The following is a 27,123-nucleotide window of genomic DNA, read 5'->3' as shown; positions in this document are numbered from 1 at the left end:
ATGAATTTCACTGCCCCTGGGGCTTCAGGAAAAGGGCCAACCATATCTATCTCCCATTGTTGAAAAGGCCATGCCGTTGTGACGGGCACTAATTCATTCTTTGGGCGCATCGTCTTGAGAGCATGTCTCTGGCACCCACTGCATTTTCTCAAAGCTTTTACTGCATCTTGGTGCATTCCGAGCCAGTAGTACCCGACATTCATCAACTTTGCTACCACCATTCTCGGTCCAGCATGTATGCCACAGATTCCCTCATGCACTTCTATGATCAAGTAATTCGCGTCTTCTGGATCGACCACATCTCAACAATGGCCCGAGGTATGATTTTCTGTATAGTATCCCATCAACCATCTGATAGTGTTCAGCCTTGTATCGGACTATTCTTGGTTCAGCTTTGTTCTCTGGTAGTATCCCAGATTGAAGATACATGATTATCGGAGTCATCCAGGACGTCGTTCCTACTTGAATAATGCTTACTTCTCTTAGTGGTGCTGATGGGTTGCTCAAAACTTCTATGTGCACATCCTTGGCTAGGTGCTGGAAGCTTGTGGATGCGAGTTTGCTTAACGCGTCTGCTGGTTTGTTCTCGCTCCTGTTGATGTGGTGCACCTTGTAGGAATAGAAGCTTTGCAGCAATGTCTTTGCCTGATTCAAATATAATGCCATTACGTCTCCTTTGGCGTCGTATTGGCCATTGATTTGCCCGGCTACTAACATGGAGTCTACGTGTGCCTCAATGTGTTTGACTCCCATCTTGATTGCCAGTCTTAAACCGGCAAGAAAAGCTTCATATTCGGCTTCGTTATTCGTGCTTTTGAACTCTATCCTGATGGCGTACGTGAATTCGTGTTTATCTGGACTCACCAGCCTGAGTCCTGCGCCTGCGCCATCTTCGTTGGACGCACCGTCTGTGTATAGTAGCCATGGTTCTTCTGTTTGTTGTCTTTCAGCTTTCTCCACTGCTTTGTACTCTCGATCCTTATCATCAGGTACTTCTGTCATGAAATCAGCCAACACCTGACCTTTGATTGCTGGTCACGACCTGAAAACCACATTATGGCCTCCCAATTCTATTGCCCACTTTGCTAACCTTCCGGAAATCTCGGGCCTTGCAAGGATGTTGCCGATGTTGTAATTTTTTAATACGTGGATGACGTGGTTGGCGAAGTACCTGCGCAGCCGTCTTGAAGCGTGGATTAGTGCTAGCACTAGTTTCTCCAAGTGTTACACCAAATTACACATTCCAAAATGTAATATTATCATACTATTATTTAACAAAATTCGGGCATGACCCGTTCGTAATAAGAACAATTCCCTGTAAGACTAACGCGTAATAACTTAAAATACGACGCAGCGGAAAACAAGAGCCCAAAAATTTCGTTCTTTAATAGACATATCAAACACATGAAGGTTCAAATGCAAAATGCCATATATTCATTAAAACGGATTTATAACGTTTTATAACATTAATACTTCAAAACCTATATGAGTTACACTATGTGACCATTCTACCCCGTACAATCCTTGCTCTCAACTCGAACTAAGTCCGCTTCACTTCAATAAATGTAGAGAAAACCCAAGCGATACCTGTGGACACCACGTACAACCAAACCGTTAGTCATTAACATACCATTCAACATTAAACTATATAATAAAATTTCGTAGAGCATTCTATAAAGTAGTCGTGGAATTGTCCAAGCGCTTTCTTAAATACTCTTATCCAAATCCAGCTCCATTTCTTCATGAAGCCAACGATCCCATACCTACATTACATTCCAACTCAACGCACATCATTAGTATCCATAAATACTCGAACACTTTGATACGTTCATGCATATGTCTTAAGCATTGAACATTCATTCACACATACATTCACACCTACGTACTTATTATCATACATACATACATATATATATATATATGCGTACCTTCATACATGCCAATGTTCCTTCCTACGCACAATCAATTAATCACGAATATATACACAAGCTTCTTTTACATGTAGGTTTATGCCGGAATGTCACATTTACAACTTTACATAGTATAGACAATCTACGATTCAACCCACGTGGCCTTTGGATTCCCATACACATATACTTATAAAATTTCCTACACTAACACGAAACAATCCGTTCATTCACTAACCGACAACCGAATCATATAAAACTTGTTCCTAATGGTCCGGGAAATGTTCCCCTTACATAATGACTAAAATTCTTACCCAAGGTCTTAACCATAACGAATTTCATTACATTACGCAACATATGCACATAAAATTCGACCCGTTTAAACCCACCAATTTACTTTCGGCTTAAATAATACCTTCTTCAATAATGAGGCATTATTGGCTTTGTACTTCTGATTATCACATGTTCTTTCATGATGTTTCGTAAACATAAGTATTAAAATCTATTAAACCTACTAAAAAGTGAATCGAAATTCACTTACCTCGAGTACTCCAATAAGTGTATTTGTCACCTTGCCTTATCTTGACCCGTTATCCTCCTATGCTTGACCTCTCCTTGACACGTTCCTATTATCTCATTCCATTACATCCATTCAATAGTTAGTATACATAATCATACGCATCACTAATCACACTTCTATTCACGTGTCAATCGCTTAGCAAGTTCAACATGTATCATAATACTACAATGCTAATCAATCTAACAATTTATCATTCCATCATCACAACAGTCATACATGAGCTTCTAGCATGCATAATTATGTATTTACATCATGTTCGTTATTCTTTCAAAATTCCATACTTAGAATGATAACCTTTTCTAAGTTAGGCAACTTGCTTCATATGTTAAACATTTCATACCATTTCTTAACACCTTGGTTTTTACACATCCATTCTACTATTTTTTATCAACAACCCGTTTCGACCCGTTGGTGCAATTATATGCATAAACTAGTTGGTAAGTGTTTTAGACACTTAAAACAATCAAATAACTTACTAATAATTTATTAAAATCAGTAGTTCATGATTCATACAAGTGTGCATAACAATACAACTATTTTTACTGAATATTTATACTAAAATTTGTGCAGCAACTTTCTGCGCAGCAGCTGTTCACGACACATTTTAACCCATTTATCTTCTGATTCAGTTCTTCATGTTCAAATATGAAATGATCTACACTCAGAGATCTTTCTAAGCATATAAAGATCGTAACAATCGGACATTCCTATGATTTTATATGATTTTTACAAAATCAGCACAGAAGCTGAAATGCTTCCAAACAGCTTGCTGTCAAAACGAATTTACTAACTTTTCATGCTGTTTTGACCCACTAAATCTCATAACCAGCCTCTTATGACCAAATATGAAATGTAATATGCGAAACAACCTTTTCAACGATATATCATATGCCTTAAACCGAGCTACGGTTGATTTTATACGAATTTTTTCAAAACAGGCGCGCAACAATAATTACTTCCAATCAGCTTTGTAAATCTTTGGAATTATGAACTAAATCTCGACTTTAAATCATCAATTCATGTTCACAATTTATGCTAAGCATCATAAACATGTTAAAGACCATATGATACAATAATTCTCACAAATTCTTACATAGAACATGAACCACATTGAAACTACACATGCGTGAATGTATGTGTGCATTAGCTAATGATTCAAGCATTTCATCAAACGCTTGGTGTGCATACAACATTATAAACACATTGTACAAGCTCTTAATACATGAATTCAACCAATTCACATAATCATCTTCAACCATGACCAATTTCAACATGAATTCCAACCAACATACATTCATACTTCAATTTCACATAAATTTCACTAACATAAAATTATTAGATTCCACCATACAACTAGCACAAATGGGTTTCACTATAATTCTTCATTCTCATCAAATTCATATCATTTCTAACTCGTGTAATCCATCGTGTCATCGTATTAAACACACATACATCTAACACGCACCGTATAACTTACTTTTACCTTACAATTATGACAACACGTCTAACCAAAACGCATATCTCATAATAGTCTATCATTGATCATTTCATTATTTCATTCTAGACATTTCCATCCATCACTTATGTACAATTTCATCTAAAACCATCACATAAGCATTTCATCATACACTTGGTGTGCGTACGCCATTTGGTGCACATTGTACAACTAATTGTAGCACATTCTTCCTAGTTTACCCATTGATTCACATAAGCAAACCTAACTTCACAATTTGTCACTCTAGCCATATGCATATTGTTCTAAATCACCTATTAATCATAATATCATTAACATTCATCTAATTTGCAAGTAGAATTTCACAACTTTTCAATCATCTTTCAACATACAAGTGGGTTTTACCCTAATTCATCATCATAGAGAAATTCAAGCATAATTTCAACTCCTATATGATCATATCATCTTGCATTCATGTTTGATTGCATACATAATCTCAAGCTTTACATAAACCACTTAATCAAACATTACAAAATTGTAAATTTCGACTTACTTGATGTTGGGTATGCTTAGATGATCATCATTCTTAGTTCATGCATTCAAAATTTAGCCCTTTTCTCCTTTAATTTGCAAGATTTTGAAGAAATAGGGTTTCCCCCTTGGTCTTGTTCTCACGGTCACACACACCCACTTCTAAATCACTGGGCATTTTTTTTTGTAAGTGTTTTAATCACACACACACACTTTTCATTTTAACCCCCTCATCCTTTTAACACATGACACTTTCCTTATAATCACATATTAACTAGGTTAACTTTTCCCTTGGTAAATATCATGTGTACATAACTTTTGACTTACCATAGTTTATAAAACTTAGGAGATGGTAAAAATCTATATTTACTATTTCTTATCATCTGAACATCAGACTTTTAATATTACATTAGGGCATACGAGACTTGGGGTGTTACTTTAAACACAAGGTAAATTCATAAATGCGGATTTTTGGGGCGTTACAGGTCTACCCCCCTTAAAGGAGGTTTCGTCCCCGAAACCTTCCTTATTCGAATCAGACCAATTCTACTCTTACCCTACTTATGTTAGACTCTATTCCAGAGCTCTTATTAGTGTCCTTCATTTCATATTGCTAGTTTCTAGCACATATCATCCCTTGCATTTCATTCATTGAATCTATTCCAATTGTATACAATTATTATTCATACAAACTTTAGTCTACGGCTTGTTTCTAATTTCCTATTTAAGCATATTACATTCATACATTTACTAATCGAAATAAATCGATTTATTTCATTCTACTCATACATCATATATGTACTTACATACTCATATACTTATACATCTACATACGTACACACATTTCCTATATTTTTCACATACACGCATACGCTCATACATATCATCATGCATACATACGTACACATTTTCATATTCATTCGCATGATGCTTGTGCTCTTATATAAATACTTGCGTACCTACATAAACCGATATCTATACATATACATTTATACATACATAACTAGTACTTGTTCCCACACTATAAACTTACATACTTTCGCGCATACCTACTTGCATAAGTTCTACGTACATATACGGTTACATATAAACATACTTACATGCTTATCTACTTATGTACATCCCTATATGCTCATAAGAAACTTTACGAATCATCGGAATGCGTTACGGATCATTTGGAAATGCAAAATTAAGCAAAACGGAGAAGTGGGCTAGACAGCCCGTCGGCGACGGGGTGGGCACCCGTCGGCGACGGCCTCTTAAAATGCCCGTCGTCCAATTTAACCCGTAACCAGTCGGTTAGGCCGTCGGCCTCTTTCACACTTTTGGGAGCCCGTCGGCGACGGGGTGGGAACCCGTCGGCGACGGCCTCTAGAAAAATCCCTTTTCTGCAGATCCGTTTCGTCGTCCGAACGCACTAAAACGCGCGTGTCTTTTGAACCGTTTACCCGTTTAACCTCCCATTTCTTCCTACACGCTTGTAAATTCACATTCTATCATATGAACTTAAAATCCCACATCCGCCTTAAGGAAAAATCTTAACTTACACACTATCGGCTTCAAACATATCATTCGTACCTTTTTTTTCTTACATGTGCTCTAGCAAAAACTTAAAGTTTTACCTACCTTCGGCAACAAGATTTTAAAGTTAGTCATCTCAGTTGTCGAATCATAATCACTTCATTTTAGTTTCATCCACATATGAGCTTTCTTCTTTCTTACACATTCGACTACCCAAGTAATTGGGTTTGGCATAAACACTCTCAAAGAGAGTTAAGCATACACATTCGACTACCCAAATAATTGGGTTTCGGCATAAACACTCTCAAGGAGAGTTAAGCATACACATTCCACTACCCAAATAATTGGGTTTGGCATAAACACTCTCAACGAGAGTTAAGCATACATATTCCACTACCCAAATAATTGGGTTTGGCATAAACACTCTCAACGAGAGTTAAGCATACACATTCCACTACCCAAATAATTGGGTTTGGCATAAACACTCTCAACGAGAGTTAAGCATACACATTCCACTACCCAAATAATTGGGTTTGGCATAAACACTCTCAACGAGAGTTAAGCATACACATTTTCCACTACCCAAATAATTGGTTTTTTTTTTCGCATTTAATCATAACTTCTTCTTTTAATCCGTATAACGGATTAAGCTTCTAGCATTCATTAGGGCATTCAAAATCACCCGTTCAAAACGGATGGTAGCTTATTCTTATTCGACTTGTTCGCTAGAACCGGTCGACTCGCCTAACTTTTCATAATCTTCGTTAGCATAACCAAATCCGCAATGGATTTGCTATTTCGCATTCGCTACAACATAGCGCCCACCTGCTACCCAGTTCTACCGGACATACCTGCAATAATTGCCACGGTCTCACGAACGTCATATGCTTCTTGCGTACTGGCCAGGTGCGCAATTCACACACTAGTTTCGTGCCTTCGTGTAATCATCGCCTTATGCCCGAGAAATGGGTTTCAGTTTCGTGCACATTTCTAAAACTTCCCCAAGACCACATCATTGTCTTTCGTTTAATAATTTCCCTCCCAAGGAGACCCCTTCCTTTTTCTTTTGACATCGGTACTCATACATATTAGTAATGTGTACCTGGGGTTAATTTGCCTATCTGCACCTTTGCCCGCCTTAGCGTTCATCCTATTCTGTATTCACGGATCATCCTCTTCAAGCTCTTAAGCTTACCTTGCACATAACACACTATTAGTTTCTTTCAAATACATAATCTAATACATACTTACACATTTTCGTTCCATTTCTACCTTTAGATCTTGATCGAGTCATGGATTGTACGGGTTCCTTATCACAAGAGCACACAGGTTTGAGTTCAAGTACTTATACTCTCGTACTTAATTCTCTCAAACCAGGGCTCTGATACCAACTTGTTACACCCAAATTACACATTCCAAAATGTAATATTATCATACTATTATTTAACAAAATTCGGGCATGACCCGTTCGTAATAAGAACAATTCCCTGTAAGACTAACGCGTAATAACTTAAAATACGACGCAGCGGAAAACAAGAGCCCAAAAATTTCGTTCTTTAATAGACATATCAAACACATGAAGGTTCAAATGCGAAATGCCATATATTCATTAAAACGGATTTATAACGTTTTATAACATTAATACTTCAAAACCTATATGAGTTACACTATGTGACCATTCTACCCCGTACAATCCTTGCTCTCAACTCGAACTAAGTCCGCTTCACTTCAATAAATGTAGAGAAAACCCAAGCGATACCTGTGGACACCACGTACAACCAAACCGTTAGTCATTAACATACCATTCAACATTAAACTATATAATAAAATTTCGTAGAGCATTCTATAAAGTAGTCGTGGAATTGTCCAAGCGCTTTCTTAAATACTCTTATCCAAATCCAGCTCCATTTCTTCATGAAGCCAACGATCCCATACCTACATTACATTCCAACTCAACGCACATCATTAGTATCCATAAATACTCGAACACTTTGATACGTTCATGCATATGTCTTAAGCATTGAACATTCATTCACACATACATTCACACCTACGTACTTATTATCATACATACATACATATATATATATATATGCGTACCTTCATACATGCCAATGTTCCTTCCTACGCACAATCAATTAATCACGAATATATACACAAGCTTCTTTTACATGTAGGTTTATGCCGGAATGTCACATTTACAACTTTACATAGTATAGACAATCTACGATTCAACCCACGTGGCCTTTGGATTCCCATACACATATACTTATAAAATTTCCTACACTAACACGAAACAATCCGTTCATTCACTAACCGACAACCGAATCATATAAAACTTGTTCCTAATGGTCCGGGAAATGTTCCCCTTACATAATGACTAAAATTCTTACCCAAGGTCTTAACCATAACGAATTTCATTACATTACGCAACATATGCACATAAAATTCGACCCGTTTAAACCCACCAATTTACTTTCGGCTTAAATACAACCTTCTTCAATAATGAGGCATTATTGGCTTTGTACTTCTGATTATCACATGTTCTTTCATGATGTTTCGTAAACATAAGTATTAAAATCTATTAAACCTACTAAAAAGTGAATCGAAATTCACTTACCTCGAGTACTCCAATAAGTGTATTTGTCACCTTGCCTTATCTTGACCCGTTATCCTCCTATGCTTGACCTCTCCTTGACACGTTCCTATTATCTCATTCCATTACATCCATTCAATAGTTAGTATACATAATCATACGCATCACTAATCACACTTCTATTCACGTGTCATCGCTTAGCAAGTTCAACATGTATCATAATACTACAATGCTAATCAATCTAACAATTTATCATTCCATCATCACAACAGTCATACATGAGCTTCTAGCATGCATAATTATGTATTTACATCATGTTCGTTATTCTTTCAAAATTCCATACTTAGAATGATAACCTTTTCTAAGTTAGGCAACTTGCTTCATATGTTAAACATTTCATACCATTTCTTAACACCTTGGTTTTTACACATCCATTCTACTATTTTTTATCAACAACCCGTTTCGACCCGTTGGTGCAATTATATGCATAAACTAGTTGGTAAGTGTTTTAGACACTTAAAACAATCAAATAACTTACTAATAATTTATTAAAATCAGTAGTTCATGATTCATACAAGTGTGCATAACAATACAACTATTTTTACTGAATATTTATACTAAAATTTGTGCAGCAACTTTCTGCGCAGCAGCTGTTCACGACACATTTTAACCCATTTATCTTCTGATTCAGTTCTTCATGTTCAAATATGAAATGATCTACACTCAGAGATCTTTCTAAGCATATAAAGATCGTAACAATCGGACATTCCTATGATTTTATATGATTTTTACAAAATCAGCACAGAAGCTGAAATGCTTCCAAACAGCTTGCTGTCAAAACGAATTTACTAACTTTTCATGCTGTTTTGACCCACTAAATCTCATAACCAGCCTCTTATGACCAAATATGAAATGTAATATGCGAAACAACCTTTTCAACGATATATCATATGCCTTAAACCGAGCTACGGTTGATTTTATACGAATTTTTTCAAAACAGGCGCGCAACAATAATTACTTCCAATCAGCTTTGTAAATCTTTGGAATTATGAACTAAATCTCGACTTTAAATCATCAATTCATGTTCACAATTTATGCTAAGCATCATAAACATGTTAAAGACCATATGATACAATAATTCTCACAAATTCTTACATAGAACATGAACCACATTGAAACTACACATGCGTGAATGTATGTGTGCATTAGCTAATGATTCAAGCATTTCATCAAACGCTTGGTGTGCATACAACATTATAAACACATTGTACAAGCTCTTAATACATGAATTCAACCAATTCACATAATCATCTTCAACCATGACCAATTTCAACATGAATTCCAACCAACATACATTCATACTTCAATTTCACATAAATTTCACTAACATAAAATTATTAGATTCCACCATACAACTAGCACAAATGGGTTTCACTATAATTCTTCATTCTCATCAAATTCATATCATTTCTAACTCGTGTAATCCATCGTGTCATCGCATTAAACACACATACATCTAACACGCACCGTATAACTTACTTTTACCTTACAATTATGACAACACGTCTAACCAAAACGCATATCTCATAATAGTCTATCATTGATCATTTCATTATTTCATTCTAGACATTTCCATCCATCACTTATGTACAATTTCATCTAAAACCATCACATAAGCATTTCATCATACACTTGGTGTGCGTACGCCATTTGGTGCACATTGTACAACTAATTGTAGCACATTCTTCCTAGTTTACCCATTGATTCACATAAGCAAACCTAACTTCACAATTTGTCACTCTAGCCATATGCATATTGTTCTAAATCACCTATTAATCATAATATCATTAACATTCATCTAATTTGCAAGTAGAATTTCACAACTTTTCAATCATCTTTCAACATACAAGTGGGTTTTACCCTAATTCATCATCATAGAGAAATTCAAGCATAATTTCAACTCCTATATGATCATATCATCTTGCATTCATGTTTGATTGCATACATAATCTCAAGCTTTACATAAACCACTTAATCAAACATTACAAAATTGTAAATTTCGACTTACTTGATGTTGGGTATGCTTAGATGATCATCATTCTTAGTTCATGCATTCAAAATTTAGCCCTTTTCTCCTTTAATTTGCAAGATTTTGAAGAAATAGGGTTTCCCCCTTGGTCTTGTTCTCACGGTCACACACACCCACTTCTAAATCACTGGGCATTTTTTTTTGTAAGTGTTTTAATCACACACACACACTTTTCATTTTAACCCCCTCATCCTTTTAACATATGACACTTTCCTTATAATCACATACTAACTAGGTTAACTTTTCCCTTGGTAAATATCATGTGTACATAACTTTTGACTTACCATAGTTTATAAAACTTAGGAGATGGTAAAAATCTATATTTACTATTTCTTATCATCTGAACATCAGACTTTTAATATTACATTTGGGCATATGAGACTTGGGGTGTTACTTTAAACACAAGGTAAATTCATAAATGCGGATTTTTGGGGCGTTACACCAAGATGGCATACCGAGTCTCTGGGTCGGTCAGAGTACGAGACACGTAGTAAACTGGTGTTTGGATACCCTGGCGAACGACGAGTAAAACTACTCCAACTGCTTTGTCAGATGCTGACAGATATAATACCAAGGGTTCTCCTTTAACTGCCGCCGTTAATATTGGTAATCTTATGAGACAATCCTTCATTTTCCGGAGTCTACTAAAACTGACTTTTTTTCATGCAATTGCGGAGTGTCTTGATAAACGGGAAGGATTTAGCTGCGTGGTTGGCTAGGAAGCGGTTGAGCGCTGCTAACCGACATGCCAATTTCTGCATCTCCTTGATAGTCAATGGTGAAGGCATTCTATCGATTGCTTGCACCTTTTCGGGATTTACTTTAAAACCGTCCTTCGTAACAATGAAACCCATGAACTTCCCTTCTTCCATGACGAAAGAACATTTCGCAGGGTTTAGCTTGATGCTTACTCCGCACAGTGTGTCGAATGTCTTCTGAATATTCACCAGCATCTTACCTTCCTCTTTGCTCATGATGACTAAGTCATCCATATACACTTCGATGTACTTACCGATGGCATCACTGAAGGTTTCATTCATCAGTCTCTGATAGGTCGCCCCTGCATTCTTTAGACCGAAAGGCATTTTGGTGTAACAGTATAGCCCTGTCGGCGTACAGAATGCTGTTTTGTCCTCGTCTTGGATGGCCATTTGTACTTGGTGGTACCCCTTGTAACAGTCTAGGAAACATTTCCATCTGAATGTTGCAAGAGAGTCGATCTTCTCATCGATATCTGGTAAGGTGTAGCAGTCACGCGGGCATGCCTTGTTCAAGTCCTTGTAATCTACGCACATTCTCCAGCTGCCATTTGATTTCTGTACCATTACGGGGCTCGCCACCCAAGTTTGGTATCGGACTTCTCTGATGATACCAGCATTTAACAGTTCCATGAATTGCTCTTGCATAGCGTCGTGTTTTATATCTCCCAAGTGGCGTTTGGCATGTACCACTGGTTTTGCACTTTCTGAGACATTTAATCGGTGTTCTGCTATGTGCCGTGGAACACCCACCATGTCAGCTGGTTTCCAGGCGAATACATCCATGTTTTCGGATAACAACTTTTTAAGCGTCGCGCGCGTAAGATCGGACATTGTGGGGCCCAAGGTAACTGTTTGTTCTGGGTATGCACTATTTAACACCCATTTTTCGACTTCTGTGCGCGGTGCTGGTTTGCTTGCTTTTGCTGGTCGAATTTCATCTGTTGCTAGGACTTCTTTGCTTGCATATATTATCGCTACCCCTGTTTCTGTTGGGAATCCGATAGCTGAGTGTGGCGCGGAGCAAATCATGCTAAAGTCTCCTTGGGATTCTCTTCCTAGGAGAATATTGTGTCTTGAGTGTGCTGGTAGTACCATGAGCGTGACCTCTTCTGTTCTTGAATTCCTTCCGTCTGAAAGTAGCACCGGGAAGGATATCCGGCCGAGAGGAAAGACTACTTCGTTTCAGAAACCAGTTAGTGGGTAGTCAACTGGTTCCAAGCGCGCCTTGTCTTCTTGGTCGAATTGATTGAAACATTGCTCGTATATAATGTCCGCGGTGCTCCCTGGGTCGATAAAAATGTAGTCGGTTTGATAATGACCGATTACCCCAGAGATGACTATGGGTCTCTTTTCTCTTGGGCCTCCTCTTACAACAGGGAAAACAACTTGTCTTTCGCGCCATGAGTCATCTTGTGTGCGCTTGTTATAATTCTTTCTTGGCCTTCGTGGACCCCCTTGAACCATATGGGTTTCTAGTTTCCGGAGTTTTTTGTTGTCTGGCCCTTCTTCTCTTCTTTGAATCTGGCGGTAGTCGCGCTTTCCACCTTTTACCAGATGAGTGAGCTTTCCGTGTCTTAAGGCCCTTTCGGTCTCCTGCTTTAGGCTGAAGCAGTCGTCGGTTAAGTGGCCTGTGTCTTGACCCCTCTTGTTTCGCATTTGTAGAGGTGGCTTGAACTGGTGGTTCTCAGTTGACAAGACCTCTGAAGGGGTCTTTGTTAGAGGCGTCCACTGTTTTTCTCTGTTTTCCCTTTTGACTTCTTTTCGGTGAGCGATCTGATTGATTGTATGGCGCGCGTCCTCTTTTACTGGGCTTCTTTCTCTGTGGGTGGATGTTCTCCATGATTGGCCTTTGCCTTTCTTGTTGTGGCGGTCGTTATGGTTGTACCTACGCTGACGATTGTCATCATCGGTCAACTGTTTGTCAGTTTGCGCAATGGTTTTTGCCGCCTCAATGAAGGTTTCCCAATCTTTGGGTCCTCCGTCCCTTCCTTTTAACCGTTTGATCAGATCGTCACATTTTACTGCCCTCATGAAATGCGCGCGCATCATCTTCTCACCTACATCTCTAATTTCCAGACATTCTTTGTTGTATCTGGTTATGAAATCCTCCACACTTTCATGATCCTTTTTCCATATGTTTAAGCAATCAGCTGGATCTCTGGTGTGCCTTCGCTGCTAGGAGAAGTGTGCGAGGAACTTGTCTCGAAAGTCGATCCATGATTTGATCCTTCCTGCTGGTAGGCTGTCAAACCAAACGCGTGCTGCGCCGACGAAGGTGTGAGCGAAGAGATGGCACCAAGTTGGTAAATTCCATCCACTTGTTGCTCTTGCGCCATTAAAAACTTGGAGGTGATCGTCGGGATCTGTCAAACCGTTGTATTTGCCCACGTTGTGTGGCAGTTTCGTTTTGTCGATAGCAGTTGTGGCAATCTCTTTGATAAATTTTGAGTTTTCAGCCATGTCGTCTGGACGATAGCTTAAGGTGTAATCATGCTCTGCTTTGGGGTTGTAACCTGCGCGCTTGTGAGGCTTGTATGCCTCATGCTTTGGGTGTAGTCTGCTGAACACTGTGCTTTCTCCTTGTATGTCGGATCGTCTTCCTCGTCGTCCCATTCAGTGTTCATGTTACGCGCGCCCAGATGACTTTGTACTGGCTTTCTCTGTGGATGGGCATATTGCACATAGTTGGTTTCGGTTTCGCCATATGTGTCGCGTGTGTCGTGCGCGCTTGGTCTTCGGATGCTTAGTACTGGTGCTTTATCCGGGCGTAACTTCCACGCATTGGCCTGCTGAGGTATATGGGTGCTCAGGGACCTTTGCGGTGGGGTAATAAAGGCGGATTGGTTGGCTTGTGCCTGGAGCAAAGCCTGTTGCGCGCTGAGCTGTGTATAGACAAGGTTTAGAGACGCCATTTGTTCGGCATACCATGAAGCCAAAGTTTTTCCTTTAGGTAGCCGCAAAAGTGCTGAGAAATTTAGTTGTGCTTGTTCCGATGGAGCTGAAGGGCTGGCTCCAAGGTTTGGTGTTTGCACTAGTGGGGGTGTTTGCTGACCTACCCCAGACGAGGGTTGGAAAGTGGCTCCATTAGTGATTTGGGTGATGAGCCTGGATGGTGGTTGGAAAGTGGCTCCAGTAGTGTTTTGGCTGACAACTCTGGAGGCACTTCCAAAGATGTCCGGGAACTCATTATTCACCTGCCCTTCTTGGATTGTTTCGTTCCTTTGGGCTCTTTGGACGTGTGTGGTGTCCGAAATAAGCTCAAAAGAAGAAACTTCTCCGTCCACCTGGTAGGGAGGGTTTGTTTCTGCTATTTCAAAGAGGAAAGAGATGAGGGTGGTTTTGCAAAAATGCGGATGGCGCCAATGATGAAATACAGGTTAACACTTAGGTTAATCCGTTGGATTGTCTCTTCTGTGGTTTCAATCTCCTTCTCTGCTCGTGAAATGACTAAGATCCTGCAAAACAGCAACACCGTTAGTCTCGTTAAGAGGGGAATATGGGGGTTTCCCTCTTAACCATGCTCCAGCGTGAGAATAAGTACTGTTCCGAGGGGAATAAACCGTGTGTGTATGATGTGAGAGTATAGAGAGCAAGATGATTCAACCTGAATGATGAAGGGTCCTATTTATAGCCGGGTGGTGGAAGAGGGAGGAGCAGTGTAGCCAACTGTTAAAGGACGCCAGCTGCCCGACCAAGGGGAATATCCTCTTGGTCTCCTCTGCTGTGGTCAGGGTAGTGGTACACGTGGCGCACTTGTATTTGCTCATGTTGGGAACGTCGTACTGCTGATGTCAGTCCTGCTCCTTGATTTGTTACAGGCCTTCATGGCGTTTGATGAATGATGGCACGTTTGTCCTTTTTGTCGGAGGGAGCATCTTTGGTGCCACGTTGTCATATTCCAGAAGCTTCTAGAAGCTTCTGGATTTGCTTGCTGATGTGTGCACCCTGTAGGATGAAAAAGTGGTGTGGTCCTTGCCATGTAGGCAAGGATTTGAGACCATACCTCTACAATATTATATACTATCTTAAAAGACAAAGTCGGTGGGTTTACCACCGGCTTTGCCTCTCCTTCTTCCTCCTGCACAAATATAACAAACCAAACTCTTACAAATATGCAACCTCCTCTCCTCAATCAGATCAAGAACACAACAATCTCTACAAATCTTCAAATATGCTTACAATTTCACAATAATCTCTACAAAAACATGACCAAACTCTGATAAAAACCTAACCCCCTTTCTCTCCTCTGTTTCTCTGTAATCAAAAACAAGAACTAGCTTCTACAAAAGCATCCACCGTTGGACTACCGTGGTGGCGGAATCATGTGACGGAGAGACGGTGTGTCTGTGATGTTGACGGAGAGGAAAGGAAGCGGCTGGGGCGATTCCTGAGGCTGAAGAAGATGACGGCAGGAGGCACTCTGGCGGCGAGTTTAGGGTTTTTCTGGGAACCCTAAGAATGTTAACGGCGACAGTTCCAAAAGATGAATAAAAGGGGTCCGACGAGTATTCCGGCCACAAGCAAACCAGGGTTCCGGTGATGGTGGACGGCGACCTCAGGTATAAGTTAAGGCTGCATGACTTGATGAACAGTTATTATCATGATGTCGTACTTTGATAGGTTGGTTTGAATTCAATTTCCACATTTTTTCTTCACAACAAGGGTAGATTGTCTTAATTGATTACTGGAAATCACTAACTTTGGTGATGAAATTACTGCTTCATTCACCATTGAACTGGTTTTAGTTTTTTTTTTTTTGGATTATCAAAACTATAACCAGTATCAATCTTATGTGATGAGCAGGTTGCTATCCCTGAGTGACCTTGGATCAGCATAATTTATCTAATCTATTACTAATGCTTATAGGGTATGTCAATTAGAAAGAGTTAAAAGTAGATCATAAAAGTTTCTTTCAAGAGTTGATTTGATAATGGATCTTAAAATTGATGCATACAGGGATTTTGAACTTGACATTGACAAATGATGGTGTCAAGCCAATTTGATTTTGACTTTTTGAGGTCTGTATCTCATGTGGTTGTTGAGATATTACAATATTAGGTAGTTTTTTTTACCAAGTGTTTAAAGGCAAAGGTGGAGCCTTTACCTGCTCTTAAAATGGTGTGTGATGTTTTTAGTTTGCATATACCTACCCAGTTTAGCGCCCCGTAAAGCTCTCGGGTTCTCTACTGAGCTGAACGGTCGACGGAGGGCCTTCGGGGTCTGCGATTGTAAATGTTAAATTGTTGGCTTTGGTTGTGGAAAACGCTCCGATGATGACGATTCGGAGCGCCTTTCCGGTTTGCGCTGCTTAACGCTAAATCTGAAGTATGGTCCGACGATGGTGTTGACAAAGGGCCTTTAGGTTTTTTGATGATAAGCGCTAAATCATTCGTTTTGGGGCATACCTATATTGTCTTCTTTAATATATATTTATTAATAGTTAAAATATTTATTATCATTATCATACTATTAGAAAACAAACGTTTTGAACAATGTCTACATTGGGTGTTTGTCTCTTATTGGGTGATTTTGGCGGTCAGCCACGCATAAGATTTGGTGCCAACTGATAAAAACCTAAACCGAACAGCGTTTGTATTTTGTGTTTGGCTATGGTTGGAGGCTGTGATGAGTTATCAAAATAAAGTCGATACGCCGCCATGGCGTGGCAGCTATGGAGGATCCTGCAACCCCTATTGCAGCCATGTTGGCTTGGTCCTTTTGCTTTCTCTGAGCCTTCGTGAATCTGTTCACTTCATTGTTAGCTTTGAGGTTACAATTTAAGTTAGCGATGGTGGTTTAGACTTTAGTCCTTTTGGTTACTGAAATAGGGTCTGGTTGACTGGGAAAAAATGTTGAAAAGAAAAAAAAATTGTGTGTATGGAAAAGTCACTCGATCCATTGGTCAGATTTGAGCAGCTCCTCGGTCAGATCTGGTTGAATATGAAAGGATCTGAACACCTCGAGGTTTTATGACGCGGCGTCTGAGAAGCTTGGAAAACTCAACCATTAAGTGACAAACATATGCCTTTTAATTATTTGCTACAGGTTATGGTAAAATCGTTTGAGGTTACCGAGTTACCAGGTCTGTGATGAGAGTTTATTTTTCCTTATGTGTTATTAATATATAATGCATGGTTTTTGCTTGATGGGAACACATATTTTTGTCTTTGATGCTTGCACAGCGTCTTCATAGTCAGATCCTAGCAACATGCCCCTCTACACAAAGGTATTGTTTATAATCTATACTAATCTATGCTAATGTACATAATACATATGTTGACATTGCATTTTGGTTATTTCATTTACATGGTAAAAGAATGTATATTTTCCAGGTGGAATTAGCAAAGATATTTTTCAAAGATGGAACGTTTCGATTCAACGGTATTAATTTAAGTTAGTTTTCATTTAAATCCGCCGCATTGGTGACAAGTACGTTTTTTTTATCTTTAATTTGGTCTAACTTTCGATGTAAATTTGGCTTGGTAGCCACATATGCACGTTTTCGAGTTGATGTACATTTCGACATAGATTTTGTTCGGGTAAAATATAATACGTTTTCATTCGACCGTGTAAATTCTAGTGACCGTACGTTTCATCGTAAATTTAGTTGGAACAAGTCGGGTACGCCGGCGCAACGTGCGGCGGGTAAAATTACTAGCTATAAGTATATTACAACAAAGATACTATTTATAATATATATGTGATGGCACATAACTTCGATTTAGTTATATTTTTCATATAAAGAAGACCAAATAAAAAGGTATTTGAACGATAGAAGAGCCGGGTTAAAACTAAAACTTTTTTGTACTTTTTAAACTATTAACTTATTACAAACATATAATAGTTCGTGAATGCAACAAAATAAACCAATGTATCATTAGTAAATAACTTAAAGAAAAATATCGCAACCAAGCACGCAACCAATTTATAAAACTATAGATAATAGATAACGGATTCTCTAGTCCTCTTTCTCTATTTGACCAAAACGGAATTATGGCATTATGGTAAATAAGATCTATAGCATGGCCAGTTTTTCTGCTGTTCACAAGCATCTAACCTAATTGTTATAGTATAAGAATTAGGTTGTGTTGGCTAATAGCACCAGTTCAAAAAAGTCTGATAAATGATATGGGTCAAAAGGATTGATTCTTCCACAAGTTAGATATTATTAGCCTTATTTTAAGTGTTTTTTTTTTTGTAATAATATCATATATGATGACTGTGAAAGTGAAGAGTTTATTATTTCTGATGATCTTCACATGAGTTACAAAGGCAAATATATAGATATACATGTTACACTTAAGTACCACAAGAATACAAGATTAGGCAATGTAAAATATAAACTTTCTATTGTCTAACATCTCCCCGCAAGCTGAATGGTGGTGGACCAATGCGAAGCATATCCCGAAAAATATTGAACTGAGAAGATGGAAGACTCTTGGTAAAGATGTGAGCCACCTGATGCTTGTTTGGAACAAATTTTGTAACTAACTTCCCAAGAAAATTTTGGAACAAATGACTATATGTAATATTCAAAATGTGTTGGCATGCTCCGTTCAATCAATATATAGGTGCAAGCATAATCACCAAGAAAAGTCACTATCAAGTCAGCGTACAAGAAATTTTAGACAAAGGTAACACCTTTTATTGTCTAAGAAGTAACCCAAGTGAGAACAAAATTAGAAGGGTAAATTACACATTTCGTCCTTTATGTTTGTCCTTTATGTTTGTATCGGATTGCAATGAACGCCCTTTAATTTAATAATTACAGTAACAATCATTTATTTGTAAAACTCATTACACAATGCGTCCTTTAACACTAACCAGGTTAAAATTTTATGTTAAGTGAAACAGGAGGAAACCTAATCAAAATAATCAAGCGCAGAGGCAGAGGATTTCAAGTCTTTGTTTCTGGCCTGTAACATCCAATGCAATTTGGAGTTGTTACGACACCCATATCAATCTCAACAGTACATATTACTGAGCAGAGTGATCTAGCACTCAAATGAATGTTATTTACTTCAACACTTACTAAATCTGCAATAGATACTATTCCAATTTTATTTTATTTTTTAAATGGGAAAAAAGAGAAAAGAGATATGCTACAGTTGCAAAGGGGAATTCCAAATAGAAACGTGAAATTCAACAGCTATCCACCAATTAATTGATTATCGGTCCTGTTATTCGATTCGATCGATAAATAGTGGATAAATAAAAAATGATGATTGATTATTGGGTGAAACTGATTTAGGTAATTGAAAAGGGTATGTCTGAATTGGGGGTAAAGAACTGTGTTTTTTGGTGTTTGGTTGGATGAAGATGGTAGGCAGTGGTGGTGGTGGTTGTGTAGTGGAAATTAGAGAGACAGAGAGCAAGAGCAAGATAAAGAGACAGAAGGAGAGGAGAGAAATCTCTAAATATAATAAAGCAAAATCTTATCATCCTACGTGTAATCATATAAAGCCCCCACCCTAATTTAATCCTAGGTGTCAATTTCTCAAAATTTTGATTTAAATCAAAAAAATCAAACCTAAAACATACGCATAGGCTGGATAGAATATCAAACACAAAGACAAAATATGTGTTTCTCTCTTCCTGCAAGTATCAGACCTTCAATTCTCACACGCTCTCCACCATTCTTTCCCTTTCATCATCATCTTCTTCTTCCTCCTTCCCTCTTTATCCCTCTGTATTCATTCCATTTCGAGCTAGGTTTCAAAAAACCCAAAACAACACTTCTGTATCTCACTTTCTGACTGAAACACATATCATAGTCACATCTTTGCATAAAAATCCAATTCCTATTCAAGAAACACAAATCTCTCACAAGAAACACAGATCCTACGGTGGTGCTTGATTTCTAAACCTAATCCGACGGTATATAGAAGAATTCACACGGATCTCTCTTTGAATTTGGCTTCCTTTTCTGCACATTGAGTCTCGGGTGATTGGGTGAAATCTATAAAGGCATACCAGATCCCTTTCATTCTCCATTGTAGATCTGGTTGTATTCTCTGGTAAGTGGACTTTTTATAGAGAGATTTTAATTTTAATTTTAATTTCATGTAGTTTATGAACTGAATTTGTGAAGTGTATGTGCAGGGTAAAGGTTATTGAAGGAAGCTTTGTGATTATTTGAATAAATCAGTTTAGTGACAAAGATCATTATTGTTAATGCCTTGGTAAAATATTCGTTACAATGAAACAATTTCCTACAAATATTATTGCATTGTTTTTTATTTGCTTATAGATAATCAACTTAATATGTGTTTGTAAATAAGGTGAAATAAATATGGTGGTCTGAGATTTTGGTATATGTGTTTCTAGAGAAATAGGGTTTTTTAGTAATCTAATGATTTATTAAGTGCATTAGGTGATGTTAAGAGACTTACAAAGATGTTGTTTGTGTAGTTTTTAAAAGCCATACATTAGAAACTGCTGATGGTTATCAGCAGCCCTTTGATTGCCCTTTGTTAGTGTAGTTTTTAAGAAGGAGAAATTGAAAAGGAATCCGAAACACCCCCTATGCTAAACTTAAAACCACAGGCGGTTCAAGTTAAACAAAACAGTTAACAAAGCCATTCTGTTTATTAACTGAACTGATCATAAAGACCAACAGCCTTCAGGCTTGAAGCTATCCCATAGAATGCTTAAAAAAGCCCCATAAGTCTCATACGGACAACATCTATAATCTGATTAGATAAAATACACAGTAGCAGCCAACACCGATTGCTGAATAAGACACCAAATCCGTATGGTCCCTGTAAGTTGTTCAACATAAGTAAACAGCAGTTGCAAGAATCCGGCGCAAAAGTAAAATTAGTCATGACTTTAAACTTAGTCCAAACAGCCCTCGAAAATTCATATATTTTGTAGTACATATTTTGTATACTGGCAAAAACAGTGGGTCTGGTTGACGGGTGACGGGTCATACCCGGTTTGGGCCAAAATGGGTTTTTTTTGAGTTAAAACAGACTGTGACCAAAATGAGTATCTGTCAAAACAAGATGTTGAATATGAACATGAGTAAACTAGAAACTACTGTTGCTGAATCATAACTATACAATAGGATTTGACATAAGGTCGGCCCATGAATTCTGTAGTATCATAACTGACCATAGGGACCCATGAATTCTGTAGTATCAAAAGAAGATGAAAATCACACAGATACCATAAGAAAAGAAGATGATGATAATTGAAAAAATCTAGAGTAGTTTTAGTGTAATGATGATAGTTGGAATGGAGTGAACCATTTATTTTTGGTTTTGCGTCTTATGTTATGTCTTTCATAATACATAATTCAATGAGAAAAATGCCCGGATAGTCCCTGTGGTTTTGCATTTTTTTCACCTATAGTCCCCAACTTTCTAAAATTACCTGAATAGTCCCCAACTTTTCATTTTTTGTTCCCGGATAGTCCCTAGGTCTAACTTCAGTTTGTTTTCTCTGTTAAGTGAGTGTGAAATGACAAAAATACTCTTTCCTTTAAAAGGCCAAACCACAGGGACTATCCGGGCATCTTCTACATTTTTAGAGAAAAACCCCACCACCACACTTTCGGGCGAACTTTTCCGGCGACTTTAAATCTTGAACGCGAGTTATTTCGGCACCGCCGCCTCTCCGGTGAACTGACTTCGACCACAAATACACACATCTTTGAAAAGGGTAAAGCTGATTTCAAAAGTGATAAACCCTTCATGGTTTATATAAATCAATCACATCTTACTAATCGCGGAGTGGTAAGTGTAACTAACTTCATCTTTGCCGTTATTTGGGGAAGGATGATTGGCTGACTTCTGTTGAACACAATGGTGTTAAGGTTGGGGATGTCTTGGTTATTGAGAGGATCACAACGACAAAGATGTTCTTTGTGTTGGCATATGTTATATGTAGATCTGGTTCTTAAGTTGTCGTTGATCAAAATTACTACTTTTTGTATCCACCATTAAGTACTCAACTTGTTTGATCAAGATTGCTATTTTTGTATCTACTATTAAAGTATTTGTTGATCAAGATTTCACTTGCTAGTCATACAAACAAACAATACGGGTTACATACATTGGTATTATCTAAATCAATCCGAATCGTTTTGAAATCATATAATACAACTAAACCAACCAATCGCCTACAAATCAAACTAAATTGATGAAAAAAACACATGGTTGTTCTCGTCTTTCTGTACAATGTTGTCTTACTCCTTTTTAATCCGAGGATGATCATTCGGAATTAGAACCTGTATCCGTGCTATAAATTGCGTATTCATTGAAGTTAAAGGTAGGTTTTTCTTCATCCCAGATAAGTACCTCCTTTGCATACTCGAGTGTTTGATCCACACTGTTTTGTTCCAATCCCTTAACCACTGAAACAAATAGCTTACGCTCAGTGATCGATAGCTTCTTGAACTGCACAGCGACGTAATGTGAAGCCATTAGTCCCATTGAAGGGCTATGATTAATGTTGTTGCTGCTAATGTTTTTATTCTGGCTGTTTCGGCTAACTATCGGCTGGAAGTCGCTGAACCAATCACAGCAAGTTAAAGGAACCCGTTCGAGTTTCTCCTCAAACACATCGAATTTGTTTAGTACCAGAAGAAACTCCATTTGATCATAAGTCGGGTGTGTCACAATGCTTGTGGAAAACTTCTTATTTAGCAACATTTTGTTGACTAAATTCCCATCTACATCAATGGCATACTCATCAAAATCACTCAACGAAACACAGAAGATGACAACACGAACACCTTCGAACATTTCAAGCCATTTGCAATTTTCCCATAGCCTCTTGCTTGCACTCTTATTAACTGAAACCTGATCAAAACGGTTAACAAAGGTTATGTTGTTATTCTGTGATTTTGTCTTTAGAAAGTAATGATTTTTTAAACAAACCTGAGTTGAGAATTATGTTGATCAGTCATGTCATCGTTTTCATCTGGTAACGAAGGGAACGAGAAATCAACACTTTTGTATTTGTGGTCGAAGTCAGTTCACCGGAAAGGCGGCGGTGCCGGAATAACTCGCGTTCAAGATTTAAAGTCGCCGGAAAGTAATTTCGCCGGAAAAGTTCGCCGGAAAGTGTGGTGGTGGGGTTTTTTTTTCTCTAAAAATGTAGAAGATGCCCGGATAGTCCCTGTGGTTTGGCCTTTTAAAGGAAAGGGTATTTTTGTCATTTCACACCCACTTAACAGAGAAAACAAACTGAAGTTAGACCCAGGGACTATCCGGGAACAAAAAATGAAAAGTTGGGGACTATTCAGGTAATTTTAGAAAGTTGGGGAGTATAGGTGAAAAAATGCAAAACCACAGGGACTATCCGGGCATTTTTCTCTAATTCAATAAAACATTTGTAAAAACATATTTTTACATTTTACGACATAAAACCATAGATGTGATAACTCGGTAGGCAAGTTAACATCGATGCAGATTTAACCAAGGTGACTTTCTATTATCTTATACTTTGTGTTGCATGACTATATTTATAGAAACTATCAAATAGATCATACCCATTACCTGACCATGAACATGATCAACTGGAAGGTCAAAATAGCACATCGATTGCCCTAAATGAAGAACACAAGCAAGAACTCGATCTGCTCCTGCTTCGGTTTACATGCAATAGATTCTCGCCCTTGAGTCTGAACCATCAATGAAAGAGAATAAATATAAGTTGCATGTTTAACAACCATAACCACACAGTCTATTACACAACTTTTAGCAGTAATAAATAATCTGGTACTATGTGTCAGTTAAGCTAAGTTTTGTTGTAGAGATTATTCGTTCTTTATTTTTGTTTTAAGTATGTTGTAGCTAGTCATTCGCTTTCCTCATTTTCCAATACATTAACATATACTTCCTATATGCAAATGTCAACTTAAAGTAAGGTCTAGTAAATCTGAAGAAAGATGGATCCGATGAAGACATTTATGTTCAATAATAAACAAACACAAGCTAACTGCCATTATTTGTCATTATATCAAGATAGAAGTAAAAAATTAAACAATGGGTTAAGGTTTGCAGTAAATTCGGTTGAATTATGGAAACATGTGTCAAAATTAAAAGACTAAACGTAGTGCTCTGCTTAGGTTTGCATCCGGTTGCTTCAGTTGTTTGATGTTTATGCAAATACAATTATTCAAATTATCTGGTCTTGAAAATGCCACGGTGGCTAACCGCAGTAATGGTTTTAGCAGATGCTTTGCGACAGGAATTTATCATTATCAAACCCTCTTATCGCTCTCGCACAATTGGACATATATCTCTCCATCACCAAAACATTTTATGTCAACCTTTCCAAGCTCTATGCCCATATAGCATGCAAGTTCCTATCAAATAAAAACAACACCTTATTAGAAATACAAAAACATATTAAAGATTGAATACACATTTTCTAAGAACTGAAAGTACATGTTGCCAACACCATGAGACACCTATAAGGAACGCAACACATTTCCAATATGTGAATTCACTTTTTCCTGCCTCCTACATCTGTTCTATTTCTTCCCTTAATCCTTCATAAAGGCCAATTGCAATATTAAGTGCAAGGTTGTAAGAAAATCACTGTCAAGCGTGTGATCAAACTTCAAAGTAGAGGTTCTTAGGATGCAACATGACTGGTGTGTTAGGGTGAAAAATTGAGTACATAAATTACTAATAGATACAGAATGGCATAAATAAAATTACAAGAATTAAGTGATACATGTTAGTAACTTGAAGCCATTAATTCATACTAATAATTTCTATGAATTCATTCAAGTTCAGGCTCAATCAAGCAAACATTCAAATGAAACCTATGAGCCTTAATACATATTCATGTGAACCATGAAAGTATAGCTCATTGACCAACTTGTACCTCAGACAATAACGAATTAGCAGTGCCTAAGATAAATTCATGTAATCATACAACTCAAAACACTACAAATATGTTCCACAGCTTTTGACCTAGAATCTCAAGTAGGATAAATATAGGTTATCAGAACAGCTAAATTCGCACAAAACCAAACCAAGCAAAGCTGGAACAAAAGTCAATTGATAAGTGAACAACGATACATACAAATGAATTAGTGTCTCACTAGATTCTAATACACCGAGCTGCTTAGTTCCTTTCATTTATCGATGAAATCTTGCTTGACACCGAAGATGGAGGTTCTATTAACAGCAGATTAGAAATTTTCCCCTTCTAGGGTTTTGGTATCCGAAGAATATGAAGATAAGAGCGACCAAGGTAAATAGGCTATGGAAGAAATCAATTTGTGGGTATTCACAAAAAGGTTAAAGGTTCTATTGACTGTATGGGTATGTTTGGGATTACTTTTCACTCAAAAGGACTTTTGAGAAGCAATAAGTAAAAAATTCTTACTTATTGACTTCTCCTTCTTGAAGGCAAAAAACTGCATATATAAGTCCTTTTCACATAGTGTTTGGGATTCCTTTTAGATATATAAGTCCTTTTCTAGATGATGTTTGGGATTTCTTTTAACTTTTAGTAGGTTAATAAGTCCTTTTGAGCTCAAAAGTCCTTTTTGAGAAGGAATCCCAAACACCCACTATATCAGAAAATTTCCTCTGTTCAGGTTTTGGTATCTGAAGATGAGAGCGACGGAGTTAAGGGGGTGTTTGGGATTAATGATTTATTAGTTAACTTTTTGAAAAGTAAAAAAGGTGTTTGACATGAAATTATTATGTGAGAGGAAAAGTTAATAAATCAGTTCATTATGACTTATTAACTCAAAAAGCCATAAGTTGTTTTGAAAAGCTAAGCCAAACCGAATATCAAAGAAATTGATTTCTAGGTGGGTTTTTAGGAGCGAAGAAAGGGACATGAAGAGGCAGACATTCAAGGTTCAAATTAGAGATACAAAATGAATGGGTTGGATTGGATCGGTTGTTAGGTCATGATTGATTTGGTTTAGGATGGATTTGGGTAAAGATAGATAGAAGAAAAAATAAGTCAGGAGGGGTTCGTTTCAGTATAATCGATAATAATAAAAAATCAAAAAAGCTATAAAAATAAAAAAATTAAAAAGCGAAAAAAATTAAAATTTAAAAAAAAATCTAAAAATTAAAAAAACTTAAATTTTTTTAGAATATATATATAAAGATTGTAAAAAATGAAAAAAAAATTAAAAATAAAATCCACAATACATACACACATAATTTCTGGAACTGATTCATTCAATAAGAATGTGCGGTTAATAACTTAAATACGCACATAACATCTTTGAGTAGAATACCAAGAACATGTCCCCAATATTTACAAGTCTGTCTATCTATCTATCAAGATTTAGTGGGATACAGATCAAAATAAAAATAAATTTATTAGTGAAATTAGAATGTATTAAAGTAATTGTAAGTGTTTATGTTTTTTGGATTAGTAAAATTATGTTTGGTTCGTAAAGTTGTAAAGAAACACATTTTCTAACAAAAACATCTCAAGAACTGAATTCTTGAGTTGAATCTAATAGTAATTTCGAGTTTTTTGTTCTGTTTTCTATGATGAGATTTTGAGGAGTATACAGTTATTATGTGCTAACAAAAGTGATTCTTATAATGATTGATGAATATAAAAATTATTTGGTTATCATTTTCAGTTTCACTTTGTTTGGGCCTTGATATCGTAAACTATGGCTGAAATTGGTTTTGTTGTCAAAGATGGATACCCAGACTCCATGATGATGTTGACAGTTGATACT

At 37.3% G+C, this 27,123-nt stretch overlaps 3 long non-coding RNA genes across 7 annotated transcripts; 1 reads left to right on the top strand and 2 right to left on the bottom strand.

Moving 5' to 3' along the window:
* Window positions 1-1,245: 1,245 nt before the first annotated feature.
* LOC110928763 lies at window positions 1,246-11,004 on the bottom strand. Of its 2 annotated transcripts, XR_004888400.1 has the most exons (4): window positions 10,657-11,004; window positions 7,095-8,697; window positions 2,449-2,533; window positions 1,246-1,763 (listed from the first exon to the last, which is right to left on the bottom strand). It is a non-coding gene; the product is annotated as an uncharacterized LOC110928763 (long non-coding RNA). The 2 variants fall into 2 exon arrangements; XR_002586667.2 differs by having other exon boundaries at window positions 1,246-2,533.
* An 8,974-nt stretch (window positions 11,005-19,978) lies between these two features.
* On the top strand, window positions 19,979-20,752 carry LOC110928761. The gene is made up of 2 exons (XR_002586660.2): window positions 19,979-20,455; window positions 20,541-20,752. It is a non-coding gene; the product is annotated as an uncharacterized LOC110928761 (long non-coding RNA).
* Window positions 20,753-22,399: 1,647 nt separating this feature from the next.
* Window positions 22,400-25,803, bottom strand: LOC110928760. Of its 4 annotated transcripts, none has more exons than XR_004888398.1 (4): window positions 25,485-25,800; window positions 24,605-24,756; window positions 23,324-24,069; window positions 22,444-23,245 (listed from the first exon to the last, which is right to left on the bottom strand). It is a non-coding gene; the product is annotated as an uncharacterized LOC110928760 (long non-coding RNA). The 4 variants fall into 4 exon arrangements; XR_004888397.1 differs by having other exon boundaries at window positions 23,324-23,614; window positions 23,945-24,756; window positions 25,485-25,797; XR_004888396.1 differs by having other exon boundaries at window positions 22,400-23,245; window positions 23,324-24,756; window positions 25,485-25,803.
* Between the last annotated feature and the right edge of the window lie 1,320 nt (window positions 25,804-27,123).

The sequence above is a fragment of the Helianthus annuus genome, chromosome 3 (assembly GCF_002127325.2).
Source record: "Helianthus annuus cultivar XRQ/B chromosome 3, HanXRQr2.0-SUNRISE, whole genome shotgun sequence".
NCBI lineage: Eukaryota > Viridiplantae > Streptophyta > Magnoliopsida > Asterales > Asteraceae > Helianthus > Helianthus annuus.
This window is presented reverse-complemented; position numbering and strand designations above follow the sequence as displayed.